This window comes from Ictidomys tridecemlineatus, chromosome 8 (assembly GCF_052094955.1).
Source record: "Ictidomys tridecemlineatus isolate mIctTri1 chromosome 8, mIctTri1.hap1, whole genome shotgun sequence".
Classification (NCBI taxonomy): Eukaryota; Metazoa; Chordata; class Mammalia; order Rodentia; family Sciuridae; genus Ictidomys; species Ictidomys tridecemlineatus.
This window is the reverse complement of record NC_135484.1, coordinates 89,766,592-89,792,136: the sequence shown is the minus strand read 5'-3', so window position 1 is coordinate 89,792,136 and position 25,545 is coordinate 89,766,592. Positions and strand designations below refer to the sequence as shown.

At 33.0% G+C, this 25,545-nt stretch overlaps 1 non-coding gene across 1 annotated transcript; it reads right to left on the bottom strand.

The window, feature by feature from the left end:
• Nucleotides 1-5,313: 5,313 nt before the first annotated feature.
• On the bottom strand, nt 5,314-5,439 carry LOC120889375 (small nucleolar RNA SNORA44). The gene has a single exon (XR_005733282.2). It is a non-coding gene; the product is annotated as a small nucleolar RNA SNORA44 (small nucleolar RNA).
• Between the last annotated feature and the right edge of the window lie 20,106 nt (nt 5,440-25,545).

Here is a 25,545-nt window from a genome sequence, read left to right as displayed (position 1 = left end):
TTAATAAAATAACATTTTTTTGCATAATAAAGGATTGCCTGGAAAAAATGTGAATAGCATTCTCAGCTGATAATAATAAAGTCAAATCAACTCATTTTCCACAAGTGGAAATAACTTTATGGAAGAGTAAATGTCAGCTCAGTTACCAGCAGATGGAGAAACTCTCAGACTAGAAATATTTGGCTATTCAGCTTTCTCTCTTCTCTAGATAATTTTCTATTTAAAATTTCACTGTTTCAGGTACATCTGAATCATGTCATTTTAATAAATATAATACATATAACACTATTCCTCATACCAAAGTCCAGTGAACATACTCAAGAGTAAAATATTATTTAAAATTCCATTCTTTGGTTTCTTTTATTTCATTGGCTTTAAGAAGAAATGAAAAACAATGGACAAATATGAGATGGAAGTATAACAAAAGACTATGCATCTCCATATTTTTAGGTAGATAAATCTTACTCATCCTAATTGCAGCATAAAAACATTCTCTGTGACAAGACAAAAAGTTGTCATGTTGATAGCCTAGGCAGTTTGAAATGAAATAAAAATGTATCTTGTCACGGTAAGACTTGTGCTTGATTGCAAAAGCTTATTTGAATACATGTTCCAGTAGCCCCCCTACCTCTGCTATCAGCATGGGAGTAAGCAAGAAGAATGAAAGAAAATTATTTTAACCCAATCCTATCTAAATCATTCCCACAGTAAAATAAAACTAAACTATTAATTCAAGGTCCATACATAAAAGTATGAGCCACTCATTGGTTGTATTGGATGAAAGATAGAATAAGAAGTAACCAGCCTCCTCTTTAATCTCCAACAATTTCACACAGGGCAATGCAAGGTCACAGTCTTGACAGTGTCCTTCAGGGTCCCTATCTGTAATGAAAGGTATTGTGTTTGGGACTCCCTGAATATGGCTTGAAGGAGATTTGGTGCTGTATAAAATCACTTGTTTACAAGGTGAAAGCCAAAGTGTCATGTGGAGATTTAGTGAGCTATTGAAGCAGGATAACCTCTCATAAAAGTGTGTTAAAGAACTGCCAACCTCAGGAGGAGCACCTTACTCTGGACTAAATTTATTTTACACTTTTAATCAGGCATTAAGAAAAGAAATAATTTTCTAGAAATTTAAATACCAAGGACGTATTCTGATAATTTTATTTGTGGATTCAAAACAAGTAATATAAAATTACTGTATCATACCACTAATTATGTTGTATCAATTCATTGCCTCTGAGATTTATGTATTCTTTCATGTATGTTATGGCTTATTTTTTTAAAGAGAGAGAGAGAGAGACAGACACACACACACACACACAGAGAGAGAGAGAGAGAGAGAGAGAGAGAGACAGAGAGAGACAGAGAGAGACAGAGAGAGACAGAGAGAGAGAGAGAGAGAGAGAGAGAATTTTAATATTTATTTTTTAGTTTTCGGTGGACACAACATCTTTGTTTGTATGTGGTGCTGAGGACCGAACCCTGGGCGCATGCATGCCAGGCGAGCACGATGCCACTTGAGCCACATCCCCAGCCCAGGCTTATTTTTTTTATGTAAAACTCAATTTTGAATTTGGCTTTCCAGAAAGAAGAAACAGGGGCTGGGGATGTGGCTCAAGTGATAGTGCGCTCGCCTGACATGTGTGCCGCCCGGGTTCCATCATCAGCACTACATACAAACAAAAAATGTTGTGTCTGCGGATAACTAAAAAATAAACATTAAAAAAAAAAGAAAGAAGAAACTTTTTTAAATGTTTTCTATAGACTTTTACAGGAGGAAATTGCTTGACAGTCATTGCTTACAATCTTAATATTATCATATTTGATACAACTATAATAGGAAGGTCCATTTTGTTTGTGTAGGACAAAATAGCATATTAGAACAATTTTGGATAAAGTTGATTATCAATGTCTCTGCTAGTATCATAGATTCAATTTTTTCAAATACTAAAGAATGTATGATATTTCATTCAGACTTACATGGTAACTGTCATTAGCAATGTCTTTGTTAACTTTATGCTGATAGATAGTAAATTATTAAATATATTTAATACATTTAATAGTAAATTATTAAATATTTGTTTTATATTTAAAACAAATATTCCTGCAGGAAATATCGCTTAATTCATAGAAAGTTCACCTCTTTGACCAAGTTTCTTACATTTCAAGAAGGAACTTAGTTCTTTTGATTCACTGCTTTAAACTCATTGAGAGTAATAATAATTAAAAACCAATCTTTGTGTTTATATTAGTAATGATTAATTAAGTTTTATTATAAGTTTTTTTTTTCCTGAACGTTTTTCAGGAATGGATCATACTTTCTTCATATCTGAGAGGTTTAAGAAATCTCAAACGTAGATTTATTGAAGGCATCTATGAATTATTTTGGATATTCAAGGGAAGCAACATTTAGTGGAAATTCAGTACAAATAAAATGATTACATAAATAAACCACTAAAGTATTACCTGGGGATAACTTCCATATAAACAGTATGTATTTAAATGTAAAACACTAATTGTAGTATTTAAACACAAAAAGAGAAATCGTTACATGAAAACGGAGCCAACATTTCATGTGAATTAAAACAGTTATTCCTGTTCTGATCACCACGACCCCTGCCTGAATGCACAACAGGGAGAAGGATAGCTCTTTCATTTGTGGATTTTATCTCAACTTCCAACATTTTTGAACAATCAGTGCTGCATTTTCACCGAAGAGAATTCAAACCTAAATGAAATAGAAATGAACATCATGCATCATTCCTTCGGGTATCCCCCATGTTAGAAAAGAAAAACACAATTTCTTTGTGAATGTGGTATGCCCTTCTCAGGATGGAATTATCACCACCAGCTGAATCTGGGCAGCATTCTGGATTGCAGCCAGCACTCTGCTATGTGACTGCACTGATGAAAGAGCAAGGTAAAAATTTTAAAAAGTTGAAAAAGGCTTTCTTACTATTAAGATACATTTTTCTTGTTTCAGCTTTTCATTGTTTTTTCCTGAAATTGACAACAACAACTTTTTCCTAATTCTGTTTGTCTCTGCTTCTCTGAAATGATGAGTATTTGAAGCTACCTTACTGCTATTTTTGCACACTTTCCATTTGTTTGTGTGTTTACATATACTGTTCTTGCTGCATATTTAATATTAGTAATAATTTAACTTAGTTTTTTATTCTTAGTATAAACTACTTACCAGTATAACTCTGACATACTCTTTTGCATCATTACACATCACCATGGTAAATTAAGGAAAACACTTTGCTGGTTAATATAAAGAATATTGATAACTATGTTGTTTAAGCAAACTATAGCCATAGAATTTTCTCTTTTAATTTTATGACTGAAAATTTGCAAATAGGTAGGTAGGTATAGCTGTCTCTTACTGAGATAGCATATTTTAAGATACTTTTTCATAAGGTACCAGAGTATATGTAAAGGTGTAACAGCATTATTATAGTCTGTTACATGAATATTCAGAAATATAAAAGCTCATGTCATAAAAGCCACTAAGAATCCAATTCTAGTGGATTCTTAGTGGCTTTTATGACCCTGAGAATATTTGACCCTGATATATGCATAAAAATTCCATAATTACATAGAAGTGATGTAATAATATGTAAGGCTTAACTTAACAGGAGGAAAAGGAAGCATGGGGTGCTCAGTTTGCACAAAAATAATAAATGAAAAACTCACTATATTCTGATATGAAATAAATTAATATTTTGCCAAAATTTTTATTTCATACATTTAAAAGTTTTTCTGAACTTGCAAAACTCCCAAATTCTTACTAAAATTGGTAATAATCAAATGAATAGCTAGTCTTCATTTAATAGATTTTTGAGTTTTATGTCAGCATTAACAATATTCATTGTCAATTGTTGACATTTTAGTATTTTCCTTTTTGTGCTCAGAAGAAAATCATTCATTTAATGATAGCCTTAGCGTTTATATTAAAATTTAATTGTGAATTATGGCTAAATTTCAAATTATAGTTCTACCTTAAGATTGTCTTTTTTTGTTTACAAATCTGATTTTGTCTGTATAAATTAAGAAAAAAAATCACATTTCAGTGAGAGATTTTACAGTTTAAATTTTCTTTGACCACTGATATACACTTATAACTTAATATTCTTGACTTTCCTTTTAAAAACACAGGCATTTAACCTAACAAGCTTGTTCCACTTATTGGAACTTTTTTTTTTTTGCAAATCTAATAAACTTAACATGAATATAATAAGTACAATAAGTCTCAAGTTCTCTCACATAATCTGATAGTGTGCATTATCATTGTAAGGACACGAGTTGAAATTTTAAGTAAATTACTCAATAATATATTTTAAATTTGTTTTATAGGATATTCATTATTCTATTATGCTAGCATTTTAAAGTTTAGAGTAAACCAAAATGTATAGATTATTGTCCATCTCCAGATATTAAAATATAGGTTTGACTTACTTTACTCTCTGTATCCTAAATATCCATAGCTTTAAAAAATATACTTAGAGAAACCAGGATTCTCCGTTACTGAGCATATTAATGTACCAAATATATATGCTTGGTCAGGAAATATATATAGATATTGAGACTAATATTTTTCAAGGTCCAAACTGTCATTTTCTCATCTCATGTAGAATAAAATATAAATGCTGTAGTTCACCAAGCCCTAAATAATCCTAGCCTTTACTAATTCCTTTTAGAACTCTCTCTTCTCTGTTACATAGTTTTACAGGATTATTCATAAATTCATGTGCTCTTAATTGAAAACGTTTTTTCTATGTTTTTCTACTGCGTCTTTCTTCTAGTGCCCCTCCCCAGGTCTTGATTCTTTCCATTTTTCCCTCATTTTCTCTCTACTAAGGGATACCTTCTTAACCATTCTTTCAAAAAGATGATTGATAACACATAATTTCACATTTTTGTCATTTTTTCTTCTGTTAGCATTTTTTTCTTCCCAAATATTTGTCATGTTAAGTGTGTGCATATCTTTAAAATGATAATTCAACTGTAATTATTTATTAATTTAGATTTTCCCTTAGGATCTCAAAATTATAAGCTATAGGGATTTTTTTTCTAATTTTTTTGTAACAAGTCACTTTGTGAAATTATCTTTACAATTCAAATTTCACACATTCCTTGAAAACTCACTTTTCAACTACTTATCCTGTTAATTTGTTGTTTTCTCATAACTTTATTGGATATTTATCATTAGAAACACTTATTTCTATTGCCTTCCTCTTATTCCTACCCACCTCACAAAATATTAATTAGGGGATTTTAGAGAGAATCAACTTATATACTTATTTTTAACTTTAAAGGAAAGCCAAATAGAAACTGAGGTAAAGTGTTGGCCTGAGCTGTCAATGCTTTTCCAGGTTGCTGATGCATGTAGTTGGAGTTTCATGGCCACAATTCACCACATCCTGACTTGTACTTTCAATATCTCACGTGTGTTAATCTCAACAGCATTATTCTACAAGGTTTTTGGAGAAATCAGTAATGGGTATTCAAACGTTATCTCTGCTGATAATTATCTATTTAACCTTGAGTAAAATCTATTTCTTAAATTCAGTTATAAAATTAGAATGTTACCAATATCATCACTAATACCTTAATCTTCTAATTTTTGGTGTATTCAAATTACATGAAATAAGAAATATTGTTAAGCAAGGTATTGGAGTTTCAGTTTCACAGGAAAAAAGTCAACCACATGATTATAAAGTTCATATTCAAATTCATCTTCTTTATCATAATAGTATGATGATAAGTCAAATGTTTGTAATAATCTGATGACTTGCAATAGCAATAAGTATAGCTCCCATATTTTCTATCAGAGCTATCAAGGTCAAAGATAGGTCAGTCTAAATCTATATTAGCAAATATTTAATTGTCTTTCACATTTAAGATACTATTTGAAATTCCAGGAATACAGCAATGAATCACATATACAACCCCTTTACTTACATTGAGTTTATATTCTTATAGTGATCATTCGTTGTTGAATTTTAACTCCTCAAAACCTCATTACATTAAATTATTACTTTATGCATAGATAGGGTCTTTAAAGATTTAATTAATTTAAATGAAGTCACTAGATATGTGAGTTCTAATCCAACATAATTGGTATGCTTATAAGAAGAAAATTGCATGTTTGTAGACATAGTCAAAAGACCATGTTCAAAACAGGGAGAAGATGGTCAACTGCAAACTACAAAAGAAGCATTAAGAGAAATCAACCCTGGTGATACTTTTATCTTGTAATTATTGTGTTGTAAGCTATGAGAAAATAAGTTTCTATTGTTTAATTCTCCATTCTGTAATATTTTGTTTTGAGCTCTAATAAATTAATAATAGAAAATAAGTGTATAAGTATATATATATATATATATATATATATTATATTACATTTCTATATGTGTGTACATAGCATATATATACACAAGTACATATATATATGGATATATACATTACTTGAAGCAGGTGCATATATCTGTGTCAGTAGTTAATTTATAAACAATATTAAATTATTCACTAAGCTAAATATATTTGCATTTTATGAGAAGATTGTTGGATTACATAAGAGTTCCACTAAAGAAAAATTAAGTGACTTTATAGTCTGATACTTTCAGTTTTAACATCATTGAAGAAAAATACAGTAACATAAAATTCTTTGGTTTATTTTAAATTATAATTCTCATTCTTATATATATGATAATTTCAAAACATATAAGCATTTTTTCTTACTTCATGACATCTCTTTCACATTTGTCTAGAAAATGTTTCCTGACTTTGGTATTTATAACTTAGTATTAAGTGTATTTCCTAATAGATACCAGGTATCCAAAAAAGCTAGACATTTTATAATATAAAAATGACCCATTTTTAAAATAAAGTCAATTTTATTCTTAGCTAGTATAAGATGTATATATATATAAAGTGAAGTTTATTAATATTACAAGTAAGTATGTATCTGTAATATCCCACATATCCCTTTGAAATAAATAAACAATGAACATGTTTTTGAGAAAATTAAGATAATGTATAGATAAATTTTAAAAGATATAGAAACAAGTAAAAATTACAGTAAAAAAATAGGCAAAAAAACCACACACACACAACAAAGTGTGTATCATAAGTAATTATCATAAGTAATTCTCATTTTTTTTGTCCTTGGAATACAAGAAAAGAATGATAATAAAAAATCAGTCTGTGGCACTCCCCAACTATATACATGACAAGGTTGTTGTTTACATTAAATATATTTACATACTAACATATATTGAATAACATACAATTCTGTAGAAATCATAAAAAACTGGAATAAACAAAAATTTTCTTTTAAAATTTCTCTTCTAAGAGAGAAGATGGTAGAAAAAAAGATGGACTTTCCAGTAGTTCTTCAGCATCAGATGTAAAGATCTGGTAAACTGCTCCTCAGAGAGTGGAAAATATGAAACTCACAAACGTTTAATCCATATAACCTAAAAGTGGATCTTAGCAGAAGTCCCTATAATACAGACATCTAAAAGAGACCAGCATCTCCCTAGAAACAGGGGGTGTGCATCAAATCTCAAATATCCATTGACAGAGTTCCAAAGATCAGTCAAGATTAAATCCCAACCACTGGAATTTCCAATTTAGAACTCTGCACCATCCGCTCAATAGAGGAATATACAATTTGTCAGCACTCCTCACTATATCCCATTATATACTGGAAGATAGGAAACTACTAAAATCATCCTTGGCCCTTAGTCACACTAGGAAAGGAACACAGCAACATTAGTCTAAACAACCCCCAGCCCTTGTCCCAAAGTTAAGAGCCAATAAAGAATGAAATTTCACACATACCAATAGTCTTGACAACCTCTACAGAAACAAACCCTGTTGTTCTAATTAAGATTTTTTTCTTTTGTTCTCATTTCTACATGTTTTTATCCATATTTTACTTTTTAAAATTACTTTAAATTCTTTAAAACTTATCACTATGTTTTAGTATTATTTCACTATTTATTTTTCCAATCTGTGAAATTTTGTGGGTGTGTATGTTGTGTGTGTGTGTTGAAGGGAGATTGAGTTTTCACCATATTAATAATGTTTTTTAAAAAATATACATGCTCATATAATTTTACTTTCATTTAAAATGCTTTTTCTGCACCTGTTTAGCCTTGGTTTGACTTGTGTGACATAAGATTATACAAGAGTTTTAGTTGTTTTGATCTTGCACTTGCTTGTTTGTTCATTGTTTGGCTTTTGTCCCTCTTATCACCTCTCTTTACCACAAATAACCTACTTTTTCTCTTCCCTCTTTCCTTATTTTTTATTGCTATTTTTTATTCTTCATTTTCTATAACCAAAATTTGCTACCCAAGACCTATCTCTACTCTATTCACTTTTTAAAGTATTTCAAAGTTTCTTTTGTCTTTCTACCTATATTCTCTTCACTTAAGAACCTGAAATCCCACCATCTAATAGAATTACTTGGTTTATATAATCCCTACATCATCCATGTTGTGATTAAAATAAAGTGAAATAGTTAATAGATAAGTGACGTTTAATGTTTGATGTAGTTCACAGTTTTATATTGTCAAAACTGATGTCAAATGCTGACCTCATGTTTTCTACATAGGTAGTAATTCCTATATAACTGTAAAAGGAGACACCAGATGTTTTTCTTAAGGGTATACATCTGTTGCTGATATTAGTGCTATATTGGGGTGGCTCCCTCCTCTAAAATAGGATGGGAAGTGATTGGTATACTTCAAGTTCAGATTTATACAGAAATATGAGTAGACCCAGAAACAATATGAAAAAGTAAGGAAAAAAATAAATCTAAACAAACCAGAATGACTGAATAGCAGACTCCACCAACACCATAAAGGAGAGAATGTCAGAGAAGGAATTTAAGAAGTTTACAATTAAAATAATCTATGAGATTAGTTAAAAATGTTGTAAGAAGTAAAGTCAGAGTCAAGACAGAAGAAGTAAAATATTGTTTCATTAAGGAAATAGAAATTCTAAAGAAAAATAAAACAAATTCTCAAAATGAAGAATCAATAAACTAAATTAAAAGATGGATGGAAAGCATTGCCAAGACTAGATGACTTGGATTATTGATTTTCAGGCAATGAAGATAAAGTATATAACCTTGAACATAACATTGATCATGAAGAAAAGGTGTTAAGAATCCATTAACAGAATTTTCAAGAAATATGGAATTTAATTAAAAGGCCAAATCTCAGATTCATTGGTGTATATGAAAGCTCAGATATACAAACTAAAGAATGCACAATCTTTTCAATGAAATAATAAAAGAAAATTTCTCAAATCTTAAGAATAAAATGGAAAATCAAATTCAGGAAGTTAACAGAACTCCAAATATTTAAAAAATATAACATACCTACTCTTAGGCACATTATTATGAAAATGGCTGGCATACAGAATAACTATAGAATACTAAAAGTGGCTAAGGAAAAACAACTGGTCATATTTATAGGTAAGCCAATCCAGATCTCTGCTAATTTTTTCAACCCAGACTCTAAAAACTAGAATGCCTTGGAACAATATATACAAAGTTTTAAAAGAAAATAGATGCCAACCAAGAATACTATATCCAGCAAAATTAAGCTTCAGATTTGAAAAGAAGAGGTAAAAACCTTCCCTAATAAACAAAAGTTAAAGGATTCACAACTAGAAAACCAACACTACAAAACATATTCAATAAAATATTTTGTGAAGAAGAAATGGAAAATATAAATGAAAACCAGCAGAGCATTAAAATAAACTAGAAAATAGTATATTAAAAAGAATCTAATTCAACTTAAAAACATAAACAAATGAAAATAGCAGAAAATAAAATTATCTCTCAATAATAACAAACACTTAAATATAAGAAACTCAATTTTTCAATCAAAAGACATAGACTGGCATATAGGATTTAAAAACAAGAGCCAAAAATATACTGTATCCTAGTGTATATGAGGCACTGGGTTCAGTCTTCAGCATGACATAAAAATAAATTAAAAAAAGGTATATGTCCATCTAAACTAAAAAAATTTTTTTTAAAAAATCAAGAACCAAAAGACTTGTTTCTTTGATAAATTAAACAAAATTGATAAATATTTAGCCAAGCTAACCAAGAGAAAGAGAAAAAATCCAAATTACTTAAATATAGGATGACAATGGAGATATCACCGAAAACATTACTAAAATACAGAAGATAATCAGAATCCACTTTGAAAACCTATACTTTAATAATAAAAAATCCTTGAAGCTATTGATGAATTCCTAGAGAAGATGATCTATCTGAATTGAATTAGAAAGATAAAGAAAATTTAAATAGATCAATTTCAATAGTGAGATTAAATAAGTCATCAAGAGCGTAGAAACAAAGAAAATTTCAGGACCTGATGGATTCTCACCTGAGTTTTACCAAACGAATAACAATCATTCTCAATTATTCAATGGAATAGAATAGGAAGTAACTCTTCCAAACTCATTGTATGAAGCCAATATCACCTTGATGCCACAACCATACAAAAACACATCAAGGAAACAAAGCTTCAGACTAATATTCCTGATGAGAATAGATGCAAAAATTCCCAATTAAATAATAGTAAAATGCATGTGAAACTACACTAAAAAGATAGTGCACAATGACAATGTGTTTCATCCCTGTGATGCAAGAATAGTTCAACATAAGGATGGAGATCTCTCTCTCTCTCTATATATATATATATATATAGAGAGAGAGAGAGAGAGATATAGATAGATATCAACATTAATAGAACTATAGAAAAGAATCACTTGATTTCCTCAATAGATGCAGAAAAAGCATTTGACAAAATACAGCACCTCAGGATTAAAACACTAGGAAAAGCAGTATCACACCTCAACATTGTAAAAGCTATGTACAACAAACCCAAGAACAACATCAATCTAATTGAAGAAAAAGTGAAAAACTTAAATCATGCCCTCTAAAAGTAAGAACAAAACAAGGATGTCCACTTTCACTACTTCTATTCAAAATAGTCCTTAAATCTCTAGTCAAAACAATTAGGCAAAACAATGAAAAATAAAAAAGAGGCAGATATAAATGTGAAAAGAAGAGCTAAAACTATCTCTGTTTACTGATGACAGAATCCTATATTTTGAAGACCAAAAAAAAAAAAAACTCATCAGAAAACTTGTAGTATTCATAAATGTATTCAGCAAAGTAGGATACAAAATTAACAATAATAAATAAATTGCATTCTTATACTCCAGTGAAAAATCATCTGAAAGAGAAATTAGGAAAATCATCACATTCACAATACTCTCAAGAAATAAAATACTTGGGAATCAACCTAATTGTTAGAATGGTCAGAATCCTAAAAACCCTTTCCAGAATCGGTGTAATTTCCATCAAAATTCCACTCTTTTTTTCATGAAAATGGAAAAAGCACTCATGAAATTCATATGGAGAAAACAAGAGGCCCAGAATAGCCAAAGAAATATTTTTTTCTTTTCTTTTTTTTTATTAGCTACACATGACAGTACAATGATCTTGACAATTCATACATTTGAATCAAATGGGGTATAATTTATATTTTTTATGATTGTACAGGTTGCAAAGCAAGCTTTAGTGGAAAAAAAGAAATCAAGAAGTATAAAATATCAGATCTAAAATTATGCTTTAGAGCAATAGTGAAAAAAAATCATGGTATTAGCATCAAACCAGGCAAGAAGATAAATCGGACAGACTAGAAGACACAGAGAAAATCCGTCCCCACAAAAAAAAAAATAGAGTTATCTCATACTATACAAAGCCACCAATTACATATATTGGAGAAAAGATAATCTTTTGAACAAATGATGTTGGGAAAACTGGAAATCCATATGTAGTAGAATGAAATTTCACCACTATCTCTTATTCTGCCCAAAACTTAGCTCAAAGTGGATCAAGAATATAGGTATTAGGCCAGAATTGATAAAATATTTGACTTTGATTTTCTCTATCTGGTTTATCTTATTTAGAATCATTTTTCTACCTCCTTGTATTTACCAGCAAATGCCATAATTTTATTTTTGTTTAGGGCTGAGTAAATCACCATTGTATGCCAGGCACAGTGATGCATGCCTATTATCCCAGTGGAGCAGAAGTCTGAGACAGGAGGATTGCAAGTTCAAAGCCAGCTTCAGCAAAGACAAGGTGCTAAATAACTCAGTGAGTCCCTGTCTCTAAATAAGATATAAAATAGTCCTGGGGGTGTGGCTCAGTGGTTGAGTGCCCCTGAGTTAATTCCTGGTACCCCCCCAAAAAATGAGCCATCATTGTGTGTGTGTATACATGTATATGCACAGATACAATAGTATTTTATATTTATATTGAGCCCATCATTTCTGTTTATTGTGACAAAACTGTAATCATCTAAACAAGAACAATTTGGTTTAAAGCTGTATATCATTTGCTTTGGGTGCTGTTAATATTGATCTCCCCTTTAAAGGGAGACTTCAGAGACTGGCTGGGACAATATAAGATTATAGGATAGAAATGTAATATGTCAGATTCACACTGCTACAGGGGAAGACACACAGAAAGCATGAAAAGACAAGGGGAAAAAAGCACCCCAAGCAAACCAAGATGATACGAATATAGAATCCATTGACAGCACTAAAGATGACGTGTCAGAAAAGGAACTCAGAATGTATATGATTAAAATTATCTGAAAATCAAACAATGATATAAGAGAGTAAACACAGGAAACAAAATATTATGTCAAGAAAGAGATAAGATTCTGGAGGGAAAAAAAAAAGAACAGAAACCCTTGAAATGAAGGAAACAATAAACCAAATAAAAATTCAATAGAAAGCACCACCAAGAGACAAGATCACTTGGAAGACAGTACCTCAGACAATAAAGACACAAATTATACAATCTTGAAAATAAAGGTGACCATATAGTGAAGATGGTAAGGAACTGTGAACAGAATTTTGGAATAACATCAAAAGAACAAATATAAGATTTGTCAGGATAGAGTCTTGTCCACATCCCATGCAGGCAATGGAATTTGGGGTTCCTTTGTGTGAAGCAGGCTGGCTGCAAATTAAAGCTAAGGAGAGAAGATGGAAAAAAACAAACAAACAAACAAACATGACACAGAAAGTAATTTTGGAACGCAAGGGTGAGATGGCTTTTTGAACTCAGTGGTTCACTTCCACAGTGGAAAAAGAGAGCAAGGACCCACATTTGCTTTATTTATATGTGGGGAAAACTTCAAAGGTTTTCCATAGAATGTTCTTTGCAAAATAAGGTAAGAGGTTGGCTGCCCAGTTCCTACTGGGCCATGCCCTGCTCCAGAGCTATGAGATCAGTCTTCCTAGCCCAGCAAAGACAGAGATCACATGCATTATGCAACCCATTAAGTGGGAGAAGCCACAAAATAACTTACAGTGCCAGACCAAAATCTCCTTGGCTCAAGGACAAGTGAATCAAATAAACAGCAGCACAAAAACGCTACATGACTTTAACATATCCCTCTCACCATTGGATAGATTTTTCAAACAAATACCAAAAAAAGAATCTATAAGAACTCAATAATAGAATCCAAAGTTGAAACTTAACAGGCATATATAAAATATTTTGCCCATCAATTAGCAAATACACATTTTTCTCAGCAGCATATAAATCTTTCTCTAAATTAGACCATATGTTATGCAACAAAGAAAGTCTTAGCAAATACAAAATAAAAAAGAAAAATAGAGCACTGGAGTTGTGGCTCAGTGGTAGAGCACTCTCCTAGCATATAATGTACTACCCTGCATTCTATAATAATGGAATGAAATTAGAAATCAATGATAAAAAATAGAAGCTACTCCAATAACTAGAGATTAAATGATACACAATTGAATGAGCAATGGATAGCAGAAGATAATTTGAGATGAAAAAGAAAATATCACAACCCATACTATTGAAATACAAAAGATAATTAAAAACACTTTTGAAAATTTATACTCCAATAAAATAGAAGATCTAGATGACATTGATGAATTTCTAGAGATAATGATCTTCCCAAACTGAATCAGCAGGACGTAAATAATTTAAACACATCTATTTGGAAAAATGAAATATATGCTTCAAAAGCCTACCAACTAAGAAAAGCCTACCAACTAAGAAAAGCCTACCAACTAAGAAAAGCCCTGGAAGAGATAGATTCTCAGCCGAGTTCTACAAAACCTACCAAAAAAAAAAAATTAATGCTAATCCTACTCCTCAAATTATTTCATGAAATAGAAAAAGAGAAAATCCTTCTAAACTCATTCTATGAGGCTGGTGTCACCCTTGATAACTAAGCCAGACAAAGACATATCAAGGAAAGAAAACTTCAGACCAATATCCCTGATGAACACTGGTACAGAAATATTCAATAAAATTCTGGCAAATCACATACAAAAACATATTAAAAAGATAGTGCACCATGTCAAATGGAGTTCATCCCAGGGATGCAAGATTGGTTTAACATATGGAAATCAATAAGCATAATTCATCACATAAATAGACTTATAGATAAAAATCATATGATCATCTCAATAGATGCAGAAAAAAGTATATATGTGACTGCATGACCAATGTGATTCTGAAACCTGTACACTTAGAAAAATGAGAAATTACATCCCACCTGATTCAAATGTATGATATGTCAAAATCATTGTACTGTCATGTTTAACTAATTAAAACAAATTTTAAAAAATTCTAAAAAGTATTTGACAAAAATACAACACGTTTAAAACACTAGAAGAACTAGGTATAGTAGGAACATACCTCAACTTTTGTAAAAGCTATCTATGCTAAGCCCAAGGCCAACATCATTCTAAATGGAAAAAAAATTGAAGCATTCCCTCTAAGAACTGGAACAAGACAGAGTTTTCCCATCTCACCACTCCTATTCAACATACTCCTTGAAACTCTAGCCAGAGCAATTAGACAGATGAAAGATATTAATGGGATATGAAGAGGAAAAAAAGAAGTCAAACAATCAGTATTTGCTGACAACATGATTCTGTACTTAGAAGATCCAAAAAACTCCACTGGAAAACTTCTAGAATCAATAAATGAATTCAGCAAAGTAGCAGGATACAAATAAATAGCCATAAATCAAATGTATTTCTATACATCAGTGATGAATCCTCTGAAAGAGAAATTAGGACAATTACCCCATTTACTATACCACAGAGCTATAGCAACAAAAATGACATTATATTGGCACCAAAATAGACATCTAGATCAATAGTACAGAATATAAGACACAGAGACAAACTCATATAAGTACATATACCTTATACTAGACAAAGGCACCGAAAACTTACTTTGGAGAAAAGATAGCATCTTCAAAAAATGGTGCTAGGAAAACTGGAAATCCGTATGCATCAAAATGAAATTAAACTACTATCTCTCACGGTGCACAAAACTCAACTTGAAGTGGATCAAAGACCTAGGAATTAAACCAGAGACCCTGGAACTCATAGAAGAAACATTAGCTCCAAATTGTTATCATGTCAGATTACGTCCTGACTTCCTTAACCAGACTCCTAAAGCATAAGAAATAAATGAAGAATTAATAAATGGGACAGATTCAACTAAAAACCCTCTCAGCAAAGAAAACAACCAATAACATGAGGAGAGTGTCCACGGAGTAGGAGAACATCTTTACTACATTCACATCAGATAGAGCACTAATTTCCAGGAAATACAAAAAAAAAAAAAAAAAAAAAAACCAAAAAAAAAACTCAAAAATATTAATACCAAAAACCAAAATAATAAATAACCCAATCAATAAATGGGCTAAGGATATGAACAAACACTTCTCAGAAGATATATATTTGATCAACAAATATATGAAAAAATGTTCAACTTCTTAGTAATTAGAGAAATGCAAATCAAAACTACACTAAGATTTTATCTCACACCAGTCAGAATAGCAGTTATCAAAAAGACAAGCAATAATAAGTGATGATAAGGATGTGGGGGAAAAACTCATATATTGCTGGTAGCTCTGCCAAATGCTGCAACCACTCTGGAAAGCAGTATGGTGTAATGAAATAAAAGGAGATACAGAGACAAGATGCAGAGACAGAAAAAATGGCCACTTGTCTAAGAGGCCGCATTTATTTATACCAATAGGTTACATTAGGTCATTAGTGCCATAACTACATTATTGTTTATTGTATCACTAAGGTTGCTTATTCCACAGTTACATTTTACAGTTATAATATGCAATGTTGGGAGCTATGTGTAGCTCTCAAAAAAGTCCATTGTTTGAAGTGACCATTAGGTGGGAAGGTCCAGGAGCATAGGAGCTTGCTGAAACATTGTAGTTATTTGGTAAGCAAGTTGATTTATTCAGAGGAGTTATGTGCCTGAGATCAAAGTTGAGGCTGGTAAAACTCTAGCATAGAGGCTTCTCATGCAGGGCATTGTCATAGCAGCTAGACATTGCACATGTATTATTTATCTCACTAGTTCCTTGGAGAAACTGCTGAATATTCCAAACGTGGGAAACAGGGTGCCTGTTACTGCCCAAAAGTTTGCTCACCAGAGGAATGCTTCCCTGTATATTTACACAGTCAGAACCCTTAAAGAATGGAGATTCATTAGAAACTTGGAATGGACCCACCATCTGACCCAGCTATACCACTCCTTGGTCTTTACAGAGGGCTTAAAATCAGCGTACTATAGTGATCTAGCCACATCAATGTTTATAGTGGCTCAATTCACAGTAGCTAAACTGTGGAACCAAACTAGATGTCTTTCAATAGATGAATGGATGAAGAAAGGGTGGTATATATACACAATGGAATATTACTCAGCATTAAAAGAGAATACAATTATGGCATTTGCAGGTAAATGGATAGAGCTGGAGAACATCATGCGAAGTGAAGTAAGTCAATCCCCCAAAAAACCAAAGGCCAAATGTTCTCTCTGATAAATGAATGCTGATCCATAATGGGTGTGTGTGTCCATGGGGGATGGTGTACATAGGAAAAATGGAGGAATTTTGGTTCTGTAAAAGGGAGAGAGGGTAGAGAAGCGGGCATGAGGGCAGGAATGAGAGTGAACTGAGATGAATATCATTACCCTAGTTACATGTATGACTGTACATATGGTGCAATTCTGCATTGTGTGCAACTAGGGAAATGAAAAGTTGTACTCCATTTGTGTACAATGAATTGAAATGCATTTTTCTGTTTTATATATATATATATATATATATCACATAATTTTTTTAAAAAAAGCAAGTAAGCTACAAGTAAAAAAAAATGGAGTGGATAAGATTCCACTCATGTGTGATTTTGCTGTGGAGAACTCAACTATTATGTACAATTACAATGCTCTAATTAAAAAATTCTATTGTTTATAATACTAAGAAAAATAACTGGCTCAGGAAAAAAATCTGTTCTTACTGAATTTTATATCCCTTAGCAATATAAATCAGGTAAATCAATAATCTTTGAAATCCTACTTTTTTCAAAGCAAAGAAGCCAATTAGAGAGTAAACCCTTGCTTAGAGTATTAAAATATTGAAGTACATAATATGGAAAATCTTTTTTTTATTATCTTACACAGAGAACAAATTCTTTATTTTGAGCTTTATTGATATAACTAGTAAAACTTCTTCATATTCAGGGTGTATATTGTTTTGCTTTCATACACATGTGCCTTATGAAATGATTGCCACAATTATGCTCCTATCTATTACCTCACATATGTATCTCTTAAAATTTCACATAAACTTGAGGAGTTTATATTTTTAATAAATTAATGTATCTTAAAATAAAACAAAAATCTTTAAGAAAATTCACTAGTGAACTCAACTATGTTCTAGTGGCAGGAGGATAGATGAATATAAGGAGAGTAGACTTTCTCAGCTTTCGTCAATGGAGAGGTCTATAGCACACACAAGTTACTTGCTAGTGTTAAGTTTTAGGAAATATTTAACCACAGTAAAAATGAGAAAATGAACCCCAAATTCTATCAAATAGTGAATCACTAGCCATTACTCAGATCACATTATATGTGATACAAAAATAGTAATCTATAATTAGGATATCAAGTTATAAATATGAATGGGCCAAATATTCCACCTAAATGTACAATAAATCATACAATTAATTAAATAGGAAAAAAAAGAAGGTCTGGTGTCTTCAAGGCATTGATTTACAATGGATTTGACACCAGGCTCAAAAAAATATTTAACTAAACTTCTCAAAAGATCATCTTTAATTACCATTTTACTTTTCAAATAGAAATGCTACTGCCATTATTTCTCTATTATTTAATAAAAAATGACTAGCTCTCCAACTTCAACCTGTATTTTCTACTATATGCAAGATATTAAATTTATCACTAGAAGCTATTATAAAAAAAGAAAATATCTAACTGAAGAGAGCATTAGAATTTATTCATAAAAATAAATTTTTAAACTTGTTATAGCATCACAAAGTAAGAAATATTTTTTTGTGAGACATACATTCAGATGGGATAAAGATTTACATGCCTTAAATTTTTGAATTAACATCTAAAAAACATTTAATATTTTACATAATACTATTTTCAATCTGAAATATTTCATAAATTTGAATTATTTGTTTTGGTAATCTGTCATTATTGATCACAAATTATTGTAAGTCAATACAATATTGGCAAAAATATTTTTAAAAACTTTAGTCTTGTTAAAATTTAAAAATTTAGGGATATTCTCAATTAATTTAATATAGCTATTTTCTACAAACACTTCAAATAATTAGTGACTAATATGTCATTCATGACATATTTGATTAAGCTAAAATTGTCTGTTAGTACCCCTATCAAATGTGATAACTCATTAACACATGTGTCTGTTTAAAAAGAATATAGTAATATAGGATACAGACATGATAAAAATAACTTTCTATTAAAATAAGTAAGTGTACTTTAATTAGGGAAACAGATCAGAATAACATCAAATAAAAACTATCATTTTTGTTACACAAAAACTGCTGCACTCTAAAAATGAAATTCAGTTAATAAAGTTAATTAAGTCAAAGTGTTAGCAGGTATGTGAATTTTTAGCAAGGAGAATAAAAATATACTATTCAATGACTTTTATCATTAAAAAAAATTTTGCTGTAAAATTTCTATGAATAACTAGTACTTTAATTACTCTCAGGGACAGCATTCAGACATGAGTTATTTTATTTATATATATCTTAATGAGGTATCTCAGAGATTTGATAATTACTTTTATTCTCATAATTCTTCATATAGTTTAGGAGTTTCTGTCTTTTGAAATGTTAAGATAATTTTAAGCATAAAACTATAAATATTCACTTGTTTGAGAGTATTAAAGATATGTGTCAATTAATCTATCATTTTATTAAATATTTTATCATAAATGGAATAATTTAAAGTTTAGTTTGACAACTATTCAAGTGGATGTATCTTTTCTAAACCCATATATTTAATTTTTGTTGATTTTTATAAAATATTAATTATCCTTATTATTCCAAAATATTAGCAAATGTAGATAAATGAAAATAAAATTGCATTTTAAGGCAAAATAAAATTATTTAATTATTTTGAATTTCAAACAAACATTATAAGTCTTCTGATATATAATCTTTATAATTGAATCTATACATGGACACTTTTAAATATAAATGTAAATATAAATATACTCTCTCTTTACCCCAGATAAAACATAAAACCCAAAATCCTCAGTGACCCACCTTTTCCAGACACACCCTACTTGCCTACAGTTACCACTCAGTTAATCCCTATCAGGGAATTCATATAATAATTAATTGACTTTCTCATAATCAGTCATTTTACCTCCAAAATTTCCTGAATTGTTTTATGCATGACCTTATGAGGGACATCTCATAACTGAACTCTAACATGTCCCAACAAAGAAAAGTCTGGGAACAGAGGACTTCACTCTTAAATACTATCATCCATTTAAAGAAAACTTAACACTAATTCTCAACTTTTCCAAAAAGATGAAGAGAAGAAATAAAACTAAATCTTCCTGAGGATCCAACATGGCGGCCGGCGAGGAAGCAGCGATTCCAACGTCTCCACTTTAACGGGATAAGAAAGACCCATCGGAACAGCGGCAGCCTACCTACGGAGGAACTTCTAGCATAATTCCCTTAAGAGGAGAGCTGCTGTGAACTGGTAGGTTTATTGGAAGTGACAGTTTGTCCCAGAGAAGTGGATCTTGGACGGCCACACGGGCACAGAGGTCTAGTCCCGCAGCCATCAGCAGCTCCGGCAAGCGGCCCCCCCTGGGAGGCTTAGCTCTCGCTTTGGGAGCAGCCGCCTCACCCGCCCGGTTCCTAACCACGTGGCTACAGCTACCCGGCTAGACAGGTGGCCCCGTGGCGGGTGCAGAAGTCAAGTCCTGCAGCCAGCAGCCGCCTTTGCAAGCTGCGGACACCCGGAGCAACTTGGCCCGCCCCGCCCAAACCGGCAGTCGGCCTCCGCCATCCCGGATCCCCTGGGAGGCCTAGAGCTTGCTCTGGGATCAGCCGCCTCACCTGCCCGGTTCCTAACCACGTGGTCGCAGCTACCCAACTCTACAGGTGGCCCCCCCCGGCGGGCGCAGAGGTCCAATCCTGCAGCCACCAGCAGCTCCTGAAAGCGGCGGCGGCCCGGAGCGGAGTGGCAGCCCAAACCGGCAGACGCCCCCGCCATACCGGCTCTCCCGGGAGGCCCTGCTCTCGCTCGGCGAACAGCCAAACCACCCGCCCGGATCTTAACCACGCAGACACAACTACCCCGCTCTTAAGGTGGCTCCCGGTGGCCCGACTCAGCTAGAAGGGTCCCCGCATGGCCCAGCACATGGCCATGCCCTCCGGGCTCTGCTAATAGCCCCGCCCACCTGGCGAACAACCGGGAAACTTCAAAATCTCTCCGTGGGCGTGACCGCAAGGACCAAAGGACTCTCGAACCCCAACTCTACCTACTGCCAGAGTCAGGCAGACCTGAGACCCACCAGTGGAACATGCCTAGAGGCCTGCCAGCATGGTAGACATGCCACTCCAATTGGAGTAGGGTCAGAGCAGAGTAGCCGCCCGCATCCGGATCAGGCCCAACAACCCGAGGGGGTGATAGTCATATCGCCACAATTGGAGGGGGGGAAGAGCAGAGCTGCCACCCGCACCCGCAGGGTGGGCAGACCTGCGAACAACTGGCAGAGCAGGCCTAGCAGCCCGCCAGCGCGGTAGTGAGATCACCCCAACTAGAGGAGGAGCACAGCCACTACCCGCCCTGCAAGGGAGATTTTTCAACTATACAAGAGCAATATAAATAATTAGGGGGGAAATCTCATAAACACAACAGTTTCACCAAGCAGAAAGAAACGTGAGCAGCATGAAAAGACAAGGAAAGAAAGGACCACAAGCAATGCAGGTCAACTCAACTTTAGAAGAGGTAATAGCTGCAACAGATGGAATGTCAGATAAAGAGTTCAGGATATATATGCTTCAGATGATCTGGAGTCTCAAGGAAGACATGAGACAGCAAAATCAGACAATGAAAGATCACATTGACAAACAAATCCAGGAAGTAAAAGATCAATTTCACAGGGAGATAGAGGTAATAAAAAACAAACAAATAGAAATCCTAGAAATGCAGGAAACAATAAACCAACTTAAAAACTCAATAGAGAATACTACCAGCAGAATAGATCACTTAGAAGAGAGAACATCAGACAATGAAGACAAAGTATTTCAACTGGAAAAGAACATAGACAGCTCAACAAGTCTGCTAAGAAACCATGAGCAGAACTTCCAAGAATTATGGGACAATATCAAAAGACCAAATTTAAAAGTCATTGGGATACAGGAAGGCACAGAGATCCATACCAAAGGAATAAACAGTCTATTCAGTGAAATAATACGAGAAAACTTCCCAGACTTGAAGAATGAGACAGAATCCCAAATTCTAGAAGCCTACGGGACGCCGAATGTGCAAAATCATAAGAGATCCACACCTAGACACATTATAATGAAGATGTCCAACATACAGAATAAGGAGAGAATTTTAAAAGCTGCAAGAGAAAGAAAGCAGATTACATTTAGGGGCAAACCAATCAGGATAACAGCTGATCTCTCAACACAGACTCTGAAAGCTAGAAGATCCTGGAATAACATATTTCAAACACTGAAAAAAAATGGTTTCCAACCAAGAATCGTGTATCCGGCAAAATTAAGCTTCAGGATAGAAGATGAAATTAAAACCTTCCACGATAAACAAAAGTTAAAAGAATTCGCAGCTAGAAAACCATCTCTTCAAAAAATCCTTGGCAAAACATTACAGGAAGAGGAAATGGACAATAACATTGAAAACCAACAATGGGAGGTAGGACAGTAAAGGGGGGAAAGTAGTCAAAGAGGATAACAAATCAGGTTTAGTAACATCAATAAACAAATATGGCTAGAAGAACAAACCATATCTCAATAATAACCCTAAATGTTAATGACTTAAACTCACCAATTAAGAGACACAGGCTAGTACAATGGATCACAAAACAAGACCCAACAATATGCTGCCTACAGGAGACGCATCTGATAGGAAAAGATATTCATAGACTGAAGGTGAAAGGTTGGGAAAAATCATACCACTCATATGGACTGCGGAAACAAGCAGGAGTGTCCATACTCATATCTAATAAAATAGATTTTAAGCCAAAGTTAATCAAAAGGGATAAAGAAGGACACGTCATACTGCTCAAGGGAACCATACACCAACAAGACATAACAATCATAAATATATATGCCCCAAATAATGGTGCAGCTGTGTTCATCAAGCAAACTCTTCTCAAGTTCAAGAGTCTAATAGATCACCATACAATAATCATGGGAGACTTCAACACACCTCTCTCACCACTGGACAGATCTTCCAAACAAAAGTTAAATAAGGAAACTATAGAACTCAATAACACAATTAACAACCTAGACTTAATTGACATATATAGACTATACCACCCAACATCAAGTAGTTACACCTTTTTCTCAGCAGCACATGGAACCTTCTCAAAAATAGACCATATATTATGTCACAGGGCAACTCTTAGACAATATAAAGGGGTAGAGATAATACCATGCATCTTATCGGATCATAATGGAATAAAACTGAAAATCAATGATAAAAGAAGGAAGGAAAAATCAAGCATCACTTGGAGAATGAACAATAGGTTGCTGAATGATCAATGGGTTTTAGAAGACATCAAGGAGGAAATTAAAAACTTCCTAGAGTTAAATGAAAACACAGACACAACATATTGGAATCTATGGGACACATTGAAAGCAGTTCTAAGAGGAAAATTCATTGCTTGGAGTTCATTCCTCAAAAAAAGAAAAAACCAACAAATAAATGATCTCATAATTCATTTCAAAATCCTAGAAAAAGAAGAGCAAAACAACAGCAAAAGAAGTAGAAGGCAAGAAATAATTAAAATCAGAGCTGAAATTAATGAAATTGAAACAAAAGAAACAATTGAAAAAAATGACAAAACTAAAAGTTGGTTCTTTGAAAAAATAAATAAAATTGACAGACCCTTAGCCATGCTAACCTAGAAAAGAAGAGAGAGAACTCAAATTACTACTAAAATACGGGATGAAAAAGGCAATATCACAACAGACACTTCAGAAATACAGAAGATAATCAGAAATTATTTTGAATCCTTATACTCCAATAAAATAGAAGATAGTGAAGGCATAGATAAATTCCTTAAGTCTTATGATCTGCCCAGATTGAGTCAGGAGGATATAGACAACCTAAACAGACCAATAACAATAGAGGAAATAGAAGAAACCATCAAAAGATTACCAACTAAGAAAAGCCCAGGACCGGATGGGTATACAGCAGAGTTTTACAAAACCTTTAAAGAGGAACTAACACCAATACTTTTCAAGCTATTTCAGGAAATAGAAAAAGAGGGAGAACTTCCAAATTCATTCTACGAGGCCAACATCACCCTGATTCCGAAACCAGACAAAGACACTTCAAAGAAAGAAAACTACAGACCAATATCTCTAATGAACCTTGACGCAAAAATCCTCAATAAAATTCTGGCGAATCGGATTCAAATACATATCAAAAAAATTATACACCATGATCAAGTAGGATTCATTCCTGGGATGCAAGGCTGGTTCAATATATGGAAATCAATAAATGTTATTCACCACATCAATAGACTTAAAAATAAGAACCATATGATCATCTCGATAGATGCAGAAAAAGCATTCGACAAAGTTCAGCATCCCTTTATGTTCAAAACTCTAGAAAAATTAGGGATAACTGGAACATACCTCAACATTGTAAAAGCAATCTATGATAAGCCACAGGCCAGCATCATTCTGAATGGAGAAAAATTGAAGGCATTCCCTCTAAGATCTGGTACAAGACAGGGATGCCCTCTCTCACCACTTCTGTTCAACATAGTCCTTGAAACACTGGCCAGAGCAATTAGACAGACGAAAGAAATTAAAGGCATAAAAATAGGAAAAGAAGAACTTAAATTATCACTATTTGCAGATGATATGATCCTATACCTAGCAGACCAAAAAGGGTCTACAAAGAAGCTATTAGAGCTAATAAATGAATTCAGCAAAGTGGCAGGATATAAGATCAACACGCATAAATCAAAGGCATTCCTGTATATCAGCGACAAATCCTCTGAAACGGAAATGAGGACAACTACTCCATTCACAATATCCCCCCCAAAAATAAAATACTTGGGAATCAACCTAACAAAAGAGGTGAAAGATTTATATAATGAAAATTACAGAACCCTAAAGAAAGATATAGAAGAAGACCTTAGAAGATGGAAAAATATACCCTGCTCATGGATAGGCAGAACTAACATCATCAAAATGGCAATATTACCAAAAGTTCTCTATAAGTTCAATGCAATGCCAATCAAAATCCCAACAGCATTTCTTGTAGAAATAGATAAAAGAATCATGAAATTCATATGGAATAATAAAAGACCCAGAATAGCAAAAACAATGCTAAGCAGAAAGTGTGAGTCAGGCGGTTTAGCGATACCAGACTTCAAACTATACTACAGAGCAATAGTAACAAAATCAGCGTGGTACTGGTACCAAAACAGGTGGGTGGACCAATGGTACAGAATAGAGGACACAGTAACCAATCCACAAAACTACAACTATCTTATATTTGATAAAGGGGCTAAAAGCATGCAATGGAGGAAGGATAGCATCTTCAACAAATGGTGCTGGGAAAACTGGAAATCCATTTGCATCAAAATGAATCTGAATCCCTTTCTCTCGCCATGCACAAAAGTTAACTCAAAATGGATCAAGGAGCTTGATATTAAATGAGAGACATGGCATCTGATAGAAGAAAAAGTTGGTTATGATCTACATACTGTGGGATTGGGCCCCAAATTCCTCAATAGGACACCCATAGTGTAAGAGTTAACAACTAGAATCAACAAATGGGACTTACTCAAACTAAAAAGTTTTTTCTCAGCAAAAGAAACAATAAGAGAGATAAACAGG